At 47.6% G+C, this 17552-nt stretch overlaps 1 protein-coding gene across 4 annotated transcripts in view; it reads left to right on the top strand.

The window, feature by feature from the left end:
• Positions 1 to 17552, top strand: part of ST3GAL1 (ST3 beta-galactoside alpha-2,3-sialyltransferase 1) — an 88822-nt gene that overhangs the window by 9271 nt on the left and 61999 nt on the right. For 3 of the 4 annotated variants that reach the window (XM_073230170.1, XM_073230168.1, XM_073230165.1), the window contains exon 2: positions 11301 to 11438. The gene's annotated coding sequence lies outside the window, so the exon portion shown is untranslated. Of the gene's footprint in view, positions 1 to 3872; positions 4000 to 11300; positions 11439 to 17552 lie in introns of those variants that run through there. The other variant, XM_073230169.1, reaches the window with a different exon arrangement.

Below are 17552 nucleotides of genomic sequence, written 5' to 3'. Positions count from 1 at the left end.
CCCAAAATCATGTGGGGATGTTTGGACCATTTCTTTGGACTCTGTGTGTGTGTGTGTGTGTGTGTGTGTGTGTTTTCTCTAAGATACATAAAAGCTATCTAACCAGGTCTGATTGATTCTGAGCTTTTAAGAAAATATAAAATGCAAGTTAAAAATTACAGTAATTCAGAAAACTTGAGAAGAAAACATGAGTTCCAAATTACTTGGCACAACTAAAAAAGGGATTGCAAATGACTTTTGGAAGGTCCATGTTTGGGTCTACACCAAAAATAATCTCTGAATTCACCAGAAACCTTTAAAAAAAAAAAAGTCAAATCCCAATAGATATCATTGTAATAGATTTTACCACATTAAAAAAATATCTGTTTGAATCTACATCGACTAACAGACTGGAGTGGCTAAAAATTCCCTTCATGAATATTTACTTAGCAGAGGATTCTTAAGAAACCCCCCCTCCAAAAAAAACAACCGAAGCAAACCTAGCTAGTAGCCCAACTGAAAGGGTGGAATGACTCCAAAATACTGTTTCATGCTCAAAAAGTCTAAAAACAACTCTCCATGAAAGACAAAAATCCATCTAATTGGGCATTTACCTTTTCAGAAATACAAGGCTCAGTGGAAAGAAAAGAAAAGAGAAAAAAAAAAAAAAGCCCACAAACCTCCGTCCTTGGAAGACTACACTGGAGCCCAAAATAGGCCCCTGAATTTGCTGGGCCAAGTACCGAGGGACTACACTCTCTCTCCCTTACAAGTACTGTTGCTGTGATGCCCTCTGAGAGCTCTCCGTGGTCGGAGAGCAAAATCACCTCAAGCCCCGATCTCGGCCTACAGCCATTGGCATCTGCAGCTGTGACCCTATTTGGACCTCAGGTCAGCTCCCCTCTGTGCTGTGCTGGGTCCTCCCCATGGGGCAGGTGAGGTGACTTAGGTCATGTAGTCTCACACACAGATCTGCCATGTGTCTGAAATTACCATCGGGGGAGTGGGTCACACCTGGGGAAGGAGGCAGCCCCACTTCCAACGGCCCAGCAGCCACAGCATGTATCTTCTTCATCCCTTGCCCCAGAGACCCCACCACTCACCCTTCCCTCCAGAAACCATACAAATGAGGAGGCTGAAGCTCAGCTGACCTGGCTGACATGGGGCCATGTGCTTGGGAGACAGCAGATCCAGGCCTCTGACCCTGCAGGAGCCACCTCCCTTTGTCCTGGCCCCCGGGGACTTAGCAACTGCACTTCGGCTCGAGCTCCCTCCATCTGCTGGGCTGCGTATGAGAACGGTGGCAATGGAGCATGAGTCTAGGCTCAGCGTCCTCCATCTAGGGTCAACCTGTGGAGCTGACACCTGATCATCATAACCACGTAACAGCACAGCATGGCCCAAGAGAGCCACCACTGACAGCGGATGTAAAATACGTACAATGAACCAGAATCAGAACCACAACCACACTGCACTAAGGACAAGCTTAGGAAGCCAGAGAGTGCCATGCCAGGGGAGACTATGGGAGAGGGGCCAGGGTATGGTTCTGCTGGGGAGACCCAGGCAGGCAGATCTTATTGGAACCTCCAGAACGGACCTGTCAACAAATACCTCAGGTCATTAGATAATTTCCCCGCTATTTTGTTATTCTGCATGTATATGATTTTCTCACAATAGGGAATCTTGCTGATCCATCTCTTGGCGGGCTCACTGTTGACTGTCAGTGAGCAGTGAGGTCGCTGTGTGCATTCTGCCCTTGAGTAGGAATTCAAAGAATAGAATTTCCATTGATAGATTTTCTAGGAAATTCTGAGAGTTGTGGAGCCCACATGAGAGGTTATCTTGGGCTGGTGCATTAGCGTCTCCATCTGGGCTGGGCCAGAACGCATGCTTTCTCTCACTAGAGTTGGTCATCCATTAATATTAATTCCCTAATTTCTACAACAGCCCTGCAGAGTCACTGTGTACTTTTTCCTAATCCCATTTAATCGGTGTGGAAACTGAAGCTCAGAGAAATTAAGCCACTTGCCCAAGGTCACATAGCCGGAGAGCGGCAGAGCCAGAATTCATGGACTACTTCATTTCTGCCCAAAGCCCAAGATCTCAGGCACCATATGGTGTAATTCTCAGGTACATCCTGCATCTGAACATTAGGGGCACACAAAGGGTGGGACGGCTTCCCTAAGAGGTGCAAATATGAAACAAATTACCCTGGGTTATCTGCACCCAGCCCCAGCCCATGATGTGCCATCCCACCAAAGGGACAAAGGAACCCAAGTTCCGTAGCATCCTTTTTGGAAGGAGGTCCTGACTTTCTCCACATACTGTTTCCAGCAGCCTGATCCCCACAAAAGCTGGGGCTCTGAGCCTTTTTTTTTTTTTTTCTGATTCACTGTTCGGGACTAGATGGATGGGTTTATTTAGTCCGTGATGGTCTGGCTGGAATCTTTGCTCTCCGTTTGGATCTCTTCAGGCAGACTGCAAGCACACACCCTTTAGTGTGTTGGCAGCAATTGAATTCAGAGAGCCCCGTGGTGCCTGGGGATTGGGCCTGGGATAGACTGAAGGACGGTGAGCCCGCCATAGGGTTGGAGACGGGACCGTGAACAAGAAGGCTTAGTATAGAGCTTGTCACCAGGCATGTAAACCTATGCAGCGCCCTGGACAGGTACTTCTTGGACAACCTGCTTCAAGTCAAATGAATAATAAAAGTCGTTGTTGCAACATTGGAAAATTCCCTTTTAATAACATCTTCACAACGGAGGGAAAGGTTGGTTGTTCTTGTTACTTGCAAACGCTGTTAATCCTACCACCTGGTGGAGAGTTTGATGAATAAAGGCCATTGTTCGGGAAACAGATTAGCTGCCACCACCAAGAATATCTTTGTGGGGGGTATTCCTGGTTGTTTTCTGACGCATAATCCTAAATTTTAAACTTCAGTCTCTTGGCAAAAAAGGAAATTAAAACGAGAAGGGGAAATGAGAAAACTGCGAGCTGTGCACTACCACCTAATAGAATTTCAAATGAAGAACATGCCTTTCATAATGGTTCCATCATAAGACCTGCTGCTATTTTTCTGTCTTTACCTATAATGTGGAACAAACTAAACTAAACTAAACACTAATGATCCATGACCTATCGGACTATACAAATTAAACTGATGTCTATACAATTGCAAAAAAAATTTACGGTCCCTGGAGACAATTTTGAATATCAGAATACTTGTGCATTGTTAGGAGGCTGCCCCTGGCATGGGGCAAAGGAGATTTCTCCTTTTCTCTGAACATGAGCTGTGGTGTCATAAACTGTGACCATTAGGAGGGAGGTGTGTGTGAGTTGACTGATAACAAACTACAGAGAGAAATGTGCATGAAACAAGAAAGAATTGTAAAATCCTAGCGCCTGCAAAGAGGCTTGGCAGTGCCCTTCTTCTGCCTTCCATCACTCCATGACTTCAGTTAATCATCTACTGACTCATTCACTGATTCACTCAATCATAGTACTGGCTGTGCCACTTCCTAGCTGTGTGACCTTGAGCAAATTGCTTAATCTCTGTGCTTCCATGTCCTCATCTACAAAATGTGGATAATAGTATCTGCCTCCCAGTACTACATGAGCACTAAGTGAGTCAATACTGGTGTTTAGAAAAGTGCCCAATAGAGGTGTTCAGAACAGTGCGCCGTAGAGCGCCCATTCTCAGTACGTGCTTGCTAAGTATGTGCTGTGATCATCATCCTTCAAGTTTAGAAACCCCTTGCTCAGCCTCCTGTGATTGTTTCCTCACTGTGACTTCACCATGTGGTTATCCTCCATCTGCTCGAACACTGCCAGTGATTGTGAGATCTGTGCCCCACACAGAGCCCTTTGCCCTCTGAACACCTCTCTCTCTCACAGAGCCTCCAACCTTGGAGGGCTTCCTGGAGGAGGTGGTAGGGTGGGACTTTATAGAACTGTCTGAATTTAAGCCTGGGAAAACTGGGTTTACGAAGCTGGGCTGTGGCCACTGGACACTACAGGCAGGTGAGGTGCACCTCAGACTGCAGATATGACATTTTAGAGATTCCCTGCCCTGTATTTCACAGTTAAGTAGACAGCTCAGAGGCCTGACCTCTGGGATTCCTTAGCCCATTTGTGGGCAGAGCCAGGGCTGGAAGCCAGCCCACAGTTTAAGGCTGCTAGGGCCTGCTTTCATTGCTGGGTTTTCCACCCACCTTGGGCAGCCCACGGTGTCCTGGAGAGCGAGCTTCATGCCCTCCTGCACCCCAGAGCTGCCAGCAGCCAGGGTGCCAGCTCTCCTCTACAACCCTGCTGCTCCAAGCCTGTCCTGTTAGTGGATTCCTACCATGTTTACACCACAGTCCCCCAGAACCACCCCCACTCCCGGCCCCACCCCAGTCTCCCTTAGACCTCCCACTTAGCAAGCCTGTGTTGGTCTTGTGAATTCTGGAGTCTGTCTGTCCTTTATCCTTCTTCAGTTTCTGTACAGGAAATAACATGTACTGGACATTCTGAACTCGCTGAACCTTCCAAACAGGGCTTTGTGGTCAGTATTTATCAGTATTTTGAGTTGGGAAAACTGAAGCTCATTGCAGTTGGCCACTTGACCTAATTCTAGGCTGGGAGCAATCCCTCCCACCACATCATCACCCTTCCACTAAAACTGCCATCTGGTGGAAGGTTCTAGGCCCAGGATGTCTGGTCTCCCTGCCTGCTAGTAGGACCACAACTGGCCTCCCTTCACTTTGTTCCTGAGAATCAGATAAGAGACCCAAAGAACAAAGACCCCCCCTTCACCCTGTATTTCAAAGGGTTATAAATAGGAACATTAATGGTAGCATTCTGGTCACATTCACCATGGACAGACTTTGCATGACGCCAGCCCTGTCCTCCTGCCCAAGGTTTGCTAGTCAATGAAAGTTTTCTTCCCTCCCTTCTTCCCTTCCCTCCCTTTCCTTCCTTCCTTCCTACTTTCTTTCTTCATTCCCTCTTCCTTCATTCACAGAATCTTGTTCAAAGTACATAGTTATGGCGCTTTAGTTAGCCCACGCTTGCCGAGAAAACACACGCATGCTTATTTCACAGCTCCTCCCAGATCTGAGCAAGAAGCACAATTCTGGGCAGACACAGAGAGCAGAACCCACCGAGCCTGGAGACTGCTCAGCTCGCCCCCGTTGCCCTTCTCTGAGGGCACTTTCAGTTTGCCCAGCAAGGAAGTCTGAGGGGCACTTCCCAGGAGGCCATAGTGGTGGAGGGGGCAGCGAGGCCAGGGCGAACATGGGCCCACCGTTTGGTAACTGTGGGATTGGGGCAATGGATTTTCATGTCTGAGCCTCAGTTTCCCAACTTGTGTTCTGGGATAAGACTGCCCATCTTTCTGGCTGGAAGATGAGATCAATAAAATAGGAGAGAGTTGGGGAAAGCCCCAGACAACAGATAGTCTTCAAGCTAGAAGATGGGTGGGACCTACAGCCTGGAGGGTGGAGAGAGGTGGTGCCCAGGGGGCCTCATGGGGGCACCCTGTCATGTGATTGGAGAAAGGAGGGGTCAGAGAGGAAACCTGCAAGGCCCCAGCTTGGTGAGTCCTAAACCACCTGTGTTCTTTCAGTAATGAGGTGTGACCAAGGGTCCTTTCCCTGCGTGCAGAAAGGGATCTGGTCAGCCACACAACTGACCAGGGTTTGCAATGGAGGGGAAGGAGACAGCGGACCGTCTCAAAGTTAGTCCACGTGGGAGCAGTTGTGAGCCATGTTTGGAGTACTTGCTCCAGTGTGAGGAGAACCAGTGACTCCATCTGTCTGGGGCCTGGGGTTTGAGAACTAATTGTGCTTGGTGCCAGTTGGAGATTTCCAACCTGGGTGCTGAGAGAACTGGGGAGCCATGGGTGATGACAGAGCCTAGTGCAGAGGGGCACCCTGATGGGATGTGAGGGGCCAGGAATGCCTTCGAGAGCCCAGCTGGGCTGGATGGCCAAGAGAAGGGCTTGTATTTATTCTGGACTGCCCTGGCTTTGGCACCGTATCTGTCAGTTCCCCTCTGTGTGGCCTTGGGCAGCTGGCCTACCTCTTTCAGAGGCTCAGTTTCCCAATCTGTGAACTGGGGTAAGACCGCCACCCTCAGAGAACTTTGTGGTGATTGAATGAAACCACGCACACAGTGCTCAGCTGGCCTCTGTGGACTCATGTCACGCCAGTTATTGTTAATCATAGTGTCTCCTCTGGAAAGGCAGCCAGACCTCAGCATTTAGCCTCTGCCTTCAGAAATCCACTCGTATGAGCAATCCCACGTGTGGAAGCCCTTTCAGAGACAGGAGGGCACACGTCCAGAACAGCTTTCCCAACCAAGCATGCACATGAGCTTCCCTCTGGGTTCTGTTGCATCTCACTTTCAGAACCTGCCCCCCCACTGCATCCCCAGGCTGCTTCCTCAATCGCCGGGCTTTGATGGAGGAGGGGCAGCAACACCCTGAGGGGCCCAGCCCTGCTGCTCCGCTCAGCTTCCTCCCACCCTCCACATCATTGCTGCCATCCTGTATTCGCACACCCAGAATCTCTGCCCCCACCCTGCTCTTGTCACCGAGCCTGGCCAGCACCCTGCTCTGGGCACTCTAGCACTTACACCAGACTTTTCTGGGTCATCTCACTGCCAGCTTCTGATGTGCCTTGCATCTTCCTCTGTTTAGGTCACTTGTCCCCTTTGCAAACTGATCTGGCTGGACACTCTCAGCCTTGCTGCCATTCTCCACGGTCATTGTGCTCTGGGCAGGAGTGCAGAGTAAAAGGCCACCCACTTGTCTGTTGACCACCTCCCACTGGGGACAGAGTGATGTGTCTGCTTGCTCGTGTGCCTTGTTTCCTCCCATGCAGCAGGACCCCCACAGGCTGTACCCAGGAGCGTACTGTGGTCCCTTCCAGGGCAGTGCACGGTGCGCGCTGGGTGCAGGAAGGCTCGGTACTTGCTGAGGTGAAATGAACCGTGTCAGTCCAGGACTTCCCATGGAGCCTGGTTAGGAATCAGTTTACCATTCAGGCTCCAGTCTTTACTATGACCTTGAACAGGTTACCTAATCTCTTCCAGACACCATTTACTCATCTGCACATGATGCAAATAATAATCACACATCATAGGACCAATGCGAGAATTCCTGAGATTTGAGTACAGAGGGCTTGGCTTGGCAAAGTGCTGGTAAGCATGGTGTCTTACTTAAAAATGGTATCAGCCACTCTTACTACTACTAGTTTTGCTTTATTACTATTACAGCTGTTCTCTTTTGCTTTCCATTCACTTGTTTTTCAGTATAATCCTGCAAGGTAGTTGAAGCACGTACAGTTTTCATTTTACCAGTGAGTAAACTAAGATTCAGAGAAAGGCTGTTTGTCCAAAATCACACAGGCTGACTCGAACTGCTGCTTCTGATTGGCACATTTAGCAACAGACTACAGTCTTTTGGAACATGACGTGACCACAGATTTCTGAGAAAAGATTCCTGTGATTCAGAAGTACAGCAATATTATTCTGCCTGGCCCAGTGTTAACAATTATTCAGATGATCACTTTTCGCTTGGAGGGAAAAGCTATGATTTATTAAGCAAACTGGCTGCACTCCTCCAGGCGTGATATAGAGTTTTACTTCTAGGCCCCTGCTCTGCTCTGAGAAAAAACAGATTTGAGGACAGAATCTCTCGTGAGATTTATTGTATTATACTGCACAGCAGAAAGGAACGTCAAATGGCACAAGGTGGCTGCACTAAAGAGGCAAAGAAGGGCTGATCTATGGATGCAGAACAGGAGAAGTGAGAACATAGCCATGATTGTTTGACTGGAATCTGCCTAATCTGTGTGCCAGCTAGTTGGTGGACATGGTGGTTTCTGCCCGCAGTTCACTGCTGAGGGCCTGGGTGGGGGCCTGCTGGGTGACAGTTGGATGGATAGAAATAAAGGGCAAATAGGATGAGAGGAAGTCAGTGCGGCAGTGGGCAGAGCACTGAGCCTGCCATCAAAAACCTGTGCCCCTCACTCCGACTGCGCTGTTCTCCAGCCTCAGGATCCATAAGCCCACTGCCCTGGACCTCAGTTTCCTTGTTTGTGATCTTGGAGAGCCACATGAGCTTTTTCTGAGCCTCCCTGAAAATGGAGGTTAGCTCTGCTCTTTCTTCCCTGGGCAGCCCATGTGTATGAACACCCTTCACCCATTCTTGGCAGTTTAGTTCTGAATTGGAAGCAGTTGAGGAAAGGCTAGGGAAATAAGTGGAACACAGGAAGCCACAGGACAGCAGGGCATGGGAGGTGAGTGTGACATGGTGTTTAGACCAGCTTTTCTGGGCCCATGTGCAAAAGCAAAAGGCAGGGAGACTCTCAGGAGCTGATTAGGCTGCTCCCTGGGACCAGTGGGCAAGGTAGTGGGGTAATCACCTTCTCTCATACTTAGTGCCCAGTGTTGTGTTAGAGGGGCTGAGAAACAGAGGCTGCAGAAGGTGGGTGGCACTAGAGGTAGTTTTAAAAGCCCCATGGTTACAAGCTCACCAGTTGGGGTAGGGAATCCAATTCAGTTGCCAACTGTATATGTATTTTTTAAAGCTAACTGGAGATTTATGAAAGAATCTCTTCAGGATTATGTATGGTTCCAGGGTGAGTCTTAGGCATTAACTGAAGGTCACAGGTGGTCACAGGTGGCAGGCTGTGGAGTCAGGCACCTGGGACTCAGTTGGCAGCAGAGCTCCATATTTCATTTAACTCACAGATTTCCCCTTATGTCTCATGGTATAGAACAGTAGAACAATTACAATATATGTCCCAGTATGTGCATCTATACAGGTACGGGATTATCACTTAGTAAGATGTTACATACTAACAGTTACAGGCTCCTGCTAAATTGTAAATTGGCCCCATCCCATTGATACCCTGGGTTCATCTTCTTCACCCATTCCTTTATTCAGTGGGTGTTACTGAGTACCTTCTACCCTGTACAAGGTGGGAGGTGGGTGGTGGGAGATGGGTGGGGAAACCTAGTGATCAGTGAAACACTGCCCCCTCTCCCCCACCCTAAGGGGCTCTGTCTGGTGAGAACAATGGGCAGTGGGATTGAGGTGATGCCCAGCTCTTAGTTAATTCTTGCTAAATGACTGGAGGAAGAAATGAACAGATGATCAAGATAAACACAGGAAGCCATGGGTAGCCCAAGATAAAGCCCTAACCCACCTTCCTTTGTGTGGAAGGGGTTGTAACAAAGAAAAGCTCTTGAAGGCGTGACACATGAATTGTTTTATTCATTGTCTTATTTGGGAAATAGTGACTGAATTCCTCCCATGTTGCAAGCAGTGCGCTGGGTGGCGATGACTGAGGGCTGGAAGGGCAGGCATGCTCTTGCCCCATGGAGTTACCAGGCTAGTGACAGATGCTCTGTAGGAATGCAGGGGATTCTGGGAAGGAGAATCCTTCCTGTCTGGGCTGTCCACAAAGATGTCCCTGGGAAGTGCCATTGATACTGAAAACTAAAGGATAAGTAGCTGGTACAGAGAGAGAGGGGAAGCTGCGAACTGGGGACAGGAGGGAGGAAGGTCTGGCCTGTGATCTACAAGGATCCCCCTGGCTGCTGCTGAGAGCAGGGGCTGGCATGGACGGAGTGGCGGTGGGAAGTCTGGTTAGAAGTCTGGGGCCATGAGCCTCAGTTCCTTCCAACAGAGGGTCTCGTTCCCAGAGCTCTCATCCCCTATGACACTGAGTCCTGACCACTCTGGCTCAGGCCACTTGTGTATCTTCTGTATAAACATCCCGCCCCCATCAGCAAGCTCCAAATAGAATCTGTTTATAGTCAACACCAGACGCCTTTAGACACATCTGGGGTCAGTTTGTCACTAGATCCTGTTGACTTTACACCTAAAATAGCTCTTGAATCTTCCATTTCTCCTTTTGCCCACAGCCCTTAGTTCTGTCCCTCATCATCTCTTGACAATCTCCAACACAGGCTGATCTTCTATATGACAGGCAAGCTTAGTGTGTTTTATCAACATTGCTGTCAGTGTAAAGATAACAGTTGTTTCAGTTAGCTTTCTGTGCATAACAAACAGCCCCAAGTTTAGAGCCATAAACAACAAATGTTTGTTATTTCTCCTGATCCTGTGGGCTGATGGGGCACTTCTTTTGGTCTGGGTAGTTGGCTGGGGCCCGACTGCCTATGATGGCCTCACCTATCAACCTGGGGACTCAGCAGGCATGGCTGAGCTGCTCGGGCCTCTCCCGCGTTGTTTCCCGTTCTCCAGGGGACTAGCCCAGGCAGCGAGTAGCTCAGCAGAATGATTTCCAGCGGCAAAAGAGAGGAAGTTCTGTAAATAAGCACTTTTTAAGCTTTCACTTGTGTCTTTTGTTATTGGCCCATTGGCCAAAGCAAGTTATGTGTCCAAGTTCAGATTCATGGTGGAGGGGTCAACTCCACATTGGGAGGGTAACGTAAAGCCGTGCTAGGAAGGAGTGTGCGTACAAGGTGGCGTGAGCAGCTTGGGATTTTACTGAGTTGTCTGTCTCAGTGGTTGAGCTGAGGACCTTGGAACCAGACGGAATGGGGGTTCCTGTTGGGGTCTGTTCTACACCACTTAGACCGCAGTCCTCTGGGGCAAGTTTGCTCACACACATTCTCCCAGCCCTGCTGCTCACCTGTAATGTGGGAATGATCATTGTGTGCACCTCTGGATTCTCCAAGAAAATGCCTGTTCTACCCATCTCTCGTCCTTGGGACACAAAATGAACTCGATGGAGAGTCTCTGTTGTCATCCTCAGATGAGGTCATCAGAAGCTATTTCCTCCCCTGCCCCTGCCACTTGACCTAACCCTGATGTCATGCTGTCACATTCACATCTTATATATTCCTTTATCCTCGTCCATGGAGACACTTTCCCCAAGCCAAGATTTGCCAAACAGCATCTCACTTGTCCTTGATCGAAGAGCAGCTAAAAATACCATCTCCTCTTCAAATTCTCCATTCAGACTGACGTGGTCATTTCTTTCTCACCTCTCCCAAATATCATTCACATCCAGTATCACATTGCCCTGAATTATCTGTTGATCTGTCCATTTTCTCCACCAGGCTGAGCTCCTTGAGGGTGTGCACTGGAGTTTACTCACCTTTCTGTCACTGGCCTTTGGCTCTGTGCATGGAATGGAATAGGTGTTCGTTTAAAAAAATAGATATTTGATGGAGAAATCATTGGGTGAGCAAGTGGAGAAATGGGTGACTTCCTTTTAGTTATCTTGAGTTATAGTTAAAAGGTGGTGAATGAACTAAATGTCAAAACCAATGTGAACTTTTCGCCTCTTCTCTTCCCTTTTCAGACTCAGCCTTTTGGACCTGGAAATGCCAGTAGAAGTCATTAGCATCTCCAGGGCCTGTACTGAGCAAACGCTTTGAGCTTTGTGGCCAAGACAGTTCCATCTGAGGACCAGAGATGGACAGCGCCTCACCCTCCTGAGGTAAATGACTGCCTCTCCCCCTCCTGGGGAGAGGTGCTGTCTTTCTTGGTTTCTTCCATGGATGGCATTGGGTGGGAAGGGGGATGTTCCCTGGTTTTTTGATCTCTCTGTAACTTGGCCTGCTCTCCTGGAGATACTCTATAAGGAGGCGATGCTTTCTCCCTCAGGGAAAAACGCAGGCCCCTTAGCGTAGCAGGTAACCTCTCTTTCTCTTAAATGGAAAGCTTTCTGACCTCTCATGAAAATTGGTAAGTAAAACCTCGATTGGGAACATTGTTCTATGACAAGTGCCTGCCACCCCAAAAAAAGCCTGGAATGACTCTCTGGTGTGTTCTGGAGCAAGTGTCAGCAAACGACTATTATCTGTAGGACAGATCTGGCCTGGCCATTTTTGTAAACAAAGTTTTATTGGTACCCAGCCACACTCATCTGTTCAGGTATGTCTATGGCGCTGTCATATTTAGGCTGCAAAACCTAAAATATTTATAGTCTGGCCCTTAGAAGAAAAGGTGTGCCAGCCCCTGGTCTAGAACTAAGCTGTCCACTAAGAAATGTCCCTATGTGGCCATTTAAATTTTAATTCATTAAAATTAAATAAAATTAAAAACTCAGTCCTCAGTCACACTCACCATCCTTTCAGTGCTCAATAGCCACATTGGCGCATGGCTGTCATTTTGGACAGTGTGGACTGAGAACATTTCCATCCACGAGGAAAACTGGCTTGGGAAAACTGATCAGCCTGGGGTGTCTCTCTACATTCTGCCGATCTCTAACTCAACTTGGGCATAATTCTAATGAAAGAAGGAACCGTTTGAGTGTGTGTGTGTTTTTAAAGCTTGGGCAACTGATCTGTGGTCTCTGGGAGTTAATGTAGGAACTAAGCTACTTACACCTTGGGATTTAGTAGTTTTAGATATACAAGTAGGTAGAAATAGAACTGGAGCCATTCTGGGGTCACAGGCAGGCAGATGCAGTACGGAGCCTCCTATGAAGGGGAAGAAGCAGGGGTCATGGGTCTCTACGGACTAAAGATAGGGACAAGGGCAATAAGAAACAAAGAGAGGAAGACAATGAGCTAAAGACAGGGCGCCTGTGATGTGAGTCTTTGAAGAATAAAGCATGGTAGAGACAAAGAAGATGATAGGGAGAGATCGTGGATTTACTTTCAGGGAGCACGTTGGACAAAGTAATGATGATTGGGACCTTATCACATCTCAGAACTGGGCCAAGCACAGCCAGTTTTATACAGCAGGCCCAAGGGGAGAGCCTTGGACTTGACAATAGTCCATCTAGGGTGGGACAGGATTGGTGGCACAATAAATAGAAGGTTCTACTTGTTGAATAAGCCAGTGTGTAGTGGGACTAATGAGGGCCAGTAGACGAGGTGACTAGTTTTCGTGGATGAGTCCAAGGGAACAGAGAAGAAACTCTAGCTGGTTGATGGGTCAGGGCCAAGGCCACAGGCTACATATTTTGGAGCTGGGCTTTCTCCACCTTGGGTTGCCCAGGAGCTAGCAAGAACAAAGAAGAGATTTAGAGGATGAAAAAAGACTCAGTTGGTATGTGTACTATACTCTCGATCGGAAAGTGGACCCTGCGCCTCCGTTCTTGGTCAGCCTTCAAGCTTCTCGCCCCTGCAGGTGACAGCTGGGGGCATCTGAAACGGGTGTTTCCATGACAGGCCTTTAAACAATGGAGTTTAATGCAGACATTAAGTAATGAGAAATAACAATAATAAAGTTAAGGGTTTTTTAGTTCTTAGTTCTTAGTTGCAAGCACATTAACAATGATAGTGAGATAATGATGATGACAGTGATATTTTCCATCCATTTCAAGCTTATTATGTGTCAGATGCATTGTTCTGTTAATAATAATTATTACAGCCTTAAATTTTTGAACACATACTATGAGCCATTCATTATGCTGAATACTGTATTTATTTTTGCTTGGTCATATGATCCCAGAGCATTGTTTTCAATGTTAAAAATGTTTTTTCAATTATTTTATTTTGATAGAATTGCAAACTTCTTGATAAACTGCAGTAGCCAAAAAATCTGGAATTCTCTCACCCAGTCAAATGTAAACATTTTACTATATTTGTTTTATCTTCTCTACATATTGTCCTGAAATCACAAAATTCTTACAACTACGATACAACTAAGTCAGAAGCTTAACATCAAGTTGCTACTGTTTTCTAATCTTCAGACCTTATGCAGATTTCACCAATCGCCCCAGTGAAATCCTTCAGGGAAAAAGAAAATTCACTTGGAATGTGTCTTTCTCAGAAAATGTCTTAATTGTATTTCATGACACAAGCCTTTCTGATACATTCAAGGTAGTTGTTTTTCAGAATGTCCCTCTGTTTGTGTTTGTCTAATGTTCCTCATGGTTCGGTGTAGATGTTCTGCTTTTGCAGGACACCTACCGCTGATGTTACATCCTCAGGGCTTCGCCTTGGGAAGCGGATGTCACTCTGCCCGTCACTGGTGCTCTTGGGCTTGTCACCTGGTTGAGGTGGTCTCTGCATGTGAAGGTACTTGGTGATTAGTCCCTTGGTAATTAGTAAGTGTTTTATGGAGAGATGCTCTGAGACTGTGTACATGTACTATTACTCCTGGATCTGTTGATGATTCTTGCCTAAGTCTATGATTACCACGGTTGCCAACTGGTGATTTTTCTGATCTCATCATTTTTCCTTCACTGATTAGTTGGTTTTCCACTCCTCCTTGATCCTTCTTTCTCTCTAGCCCTTTGTTATTAGCTTTTTCGATATGTCACTTGTCCCAAATGCATCTGCTGGGGGCTGGCTCCTGTGTCTTTTTAACATTTTCCCGTGGTTCTTTGGGCTCTTTCTCACTCCTTGGCCTGACAAGATACTGGAGCCTCATCTTGTACTTTCCCTTCCCCAGCCACGGAATCAGCACTTTCTCAAGCAGCCCTGGCTCCTTTCAGTGGAAGACGGTATTTAGAAATGCCATCTGGTTACAAGGTGTGTCTTTGCTGCAGGGGTGGCATTACTGACAGAGCTGGGGGAGTGTTGTGAGTGTGTGTGTGTGTACGTGCATACACACACATAGATACATAACACATACTTAGAGACATATGCATACCTAGCCACATACACATCCATAAACATTGTATGTACACATACGTATCATGTAGGTCATTTTAAAATCAATGTATTGCATATATTAAAACCACCAAGAGTGCACAGTGATGCTAGAATATTCTGGAACTTCAGTCTGTCTTAATGATGCTAAACATTCACTCCACCCGCACCATCAGTACCACCAGCCACCACCTTGTTAAACCAAGGATCAGGTCCTGCCCAGACCCTGTCCTTGCTCTTAACTTTTAACTGTTCACAATAGCCCAGTGACCCAAGTATAGATCAGGAAAAAGAGACTGAAAGGCTAATTAACTGGTGCAGAGTTCTGCATCTAGTAAATGTGTCAGGCTTGTAGTGAGTGCCTGTTTGTCTGTTGGCACTTGATCAGATATCAGGGGACACACTGCTGTCCCAGAAGGAAACCTGAGAAGGTGGGGGAAGCAGTTGTCCCCATGGGCCCGAGGCCTTCTGGCCCTCACAGCCTCCAGAAAGCCAAACCATGTTGATGGACACCCACTTCCTTCCCTCCCCAGGAATATGTGATTGTTCTGCATCACTCATAGAGTCCTGAGACATATAATGGGCTGTGCAGAGATAGATGTAGGGATATGCATCTGTGTGGTGCTGCATGTATGTGTGAGTGTGTGTGTGTGTGGCTGTTGTCCTGTGCTCGCACACCTTGGTAAGATGTGATTACATGATGGGGCCCCTCTGGGAAGAGGGCATTTCCCTCTCTTCAGTGGGTTTTCCCAGGAGAGCTACTTAAGTGCAGAGGTCTTACCTTCCATGCATTTGTATCCATAGCTCCCAGTAGCATGTGTACTTGGTAAAAGCTAGTTTTACTCAGACATCAACAAATATTTCTGAGCACTTTCTATGTGCCAGATAACTGTTCTAGGCAGTCAGAGACCTAGGGAGTTCACATCTTAGCAAAGAGTAGGGAAAAGGAAGAGACCGACAGTAAGCAGGAAAAATTATATATATGATGGCAGGTGGGGGCAGTCACGGGGCTGGGGCAGATCACAGTGCGGGTGTAGTGGGCCAGGAGGGGCTCTCCAGGACATGGGTTTGGAACCCTCTCACACTGCTGCTAGGAGAGGACACACAGTGAGATCCAGGGACAGGCAGGCTCCTGTCTCCCATACACCCTCTTCCAGGGGCTGTGGCCTCCTCCCTGGGGAGCCAGGCCCGTTCTCTGCAGTTCCCTCCTTGAGGCTTGAACATTTACATGCGTGGACACTCAGAACTCAGGCATTTCCTCCAAATAAACAATGTTATCAGCTGCACCAGAGACAGACTGGAGGTCAAGGCATTCTGACCCAGTAAGAGGATGTCCTGGCCGTTATTAGTGGGATGAAAACTAGTGGAATTTCCATTGCTGATAATCTTTGAAAAAAAAAGAGCAACAGTTGCAGGCACATGGGTTGCTTCTCTGGAAGAGAAGAGACTTGGGGGAGCTGTCTCTCATATCTGGAAGGCTGTCAGGTGGAAAAGGATTAACTTTGAAGGGGGTGATTTAAGGAGGGAATCCAAGCAGAGTGGATGAAATGAACACAGAGGTTTCGGCCAGGCTGTTTTCCTTCCTTCTCATCCACCCATCCATTTATTTAGCATACACTCCTAGCGCGGACACTACACTGAGGTCAAACAGATGAAGATAAGAGCTGTATCTGCAGATGCTAATAATGTAATGGGAGAAACGGACAAATAACAAACCAGTGGTGTGCACAGATGGACTTCTCTGAGTTTCTTGAGACCTGAAGCTAAAACAGTTGGAGGGTTTTCTTCTAAAAAAAATAATGCAAAGTTTTGAATTTGAGACTAAATACAGCCCTTAGTTGAGTGGTGTGCCACAGAAGGGCCCTGGAGCCAAAGATTCCTTGGTGTAGGGCTGGACCCATCCACAGTGTCTGGAGTACCTGGAGGGGGTTGTTTACTGAGGACACTTGGCAGAAAGGCTGACAGTGGGATTATGGTGTCCATAGAAGGGGGGACTTAACCTATGAGGCCTTGTTCTTTGGCTAGTTAATTGGGGCCAAGGACCTTTTTCTTAATGCTTCTGGGATTTTCGAAGGCACTTTCCTTAATTCCACAGGCTGACCTTCAGATCGCCCTTCTGGGACTGTGTTCTAAGAATCACCTGAACTTGGGGAGTGTAAGTGCTGGTGGAGTGTTTGCGAGCACTTATGGAGGGTGACTGTGGGTCATACGCCCTTCTAAAGCCCCAAACATTGACACATTTAACACCCGCCACCACCCTGGGAGCTAGCTGCTGCCATTCTCCCTGTTTCACCAGTGATGGAACTGAGGCACAGAGTTGTTCAGGAATTTTCCCGCAGATGTACAGCTTATGGGAAGTGGAGTTGCAGGGCTTTCAGTGAAGGCACATAGTCTGCCTCCAGAACCCTGTCTACTTGCCCTGCCACCTCCACGGTCCTTGCTGCCTAATTCTTGTGCAGCAATATGCTGGAGACACCCTGAGCAGCTGCAGTGAGAACAGCTGAACTATCGCCACAGAATGGAATAATATGTGTGTGATCTATACAGTGAGCTGTTACCAGCACGTTGAATGCTTTATTAGGTGCAAAGGTGAAATATTATGAAAGTAAGATTTAACTATTTATTACTGAGTGTTACTAGTGCTTGAGCCCCTCTCAGTCTTTGTCGCTCTCCTGGGCAGTTGTAACAGGCTCATTCATGCACATGTTCACTCACCTGGTTCTACTGATTGCCTGTCCCATGCCTGGTGCTGGAAGACAGCTGTGAGGGACACAAACCTGGTTTCTGCTCTTGTGCAGCTTACAGTCCAGGCTTCTGTCTGCTCACCCTGCCTGTACTTTCTCCCTCTTAATGCACTAGACATATCTTTCAGATGCTTTCACTGGTCCCCAGTACCCTCAGATCCAGTGCCTCCTGCACCTGTTTGTAAAATGGGACAGGGGATCCACAGACTGTCCAGGCTGGAGCAGGTAGCCTCTTCAGAGTTGCTGGCAGGAAACTTTGCA

This window comes from Manis javanica, chromosome 2 (genome assembly GCF_040802235.1).
Source record: "Manis javanica isolate MJ-LG chromosome 2, MJ_LKY, whole genome shotgun sequence".
In the NCBI taxonomy this organism is placed as follows: Eukaryota; Metazoa; Chordata; class Mammalia; order Pholidota; family Manidae; genus Manis; species Manis javanica.
Note: the sequence above shows the minus strand (reverse complement) of the source record. Positions and strands in the feature narration are given on the sequence as shown.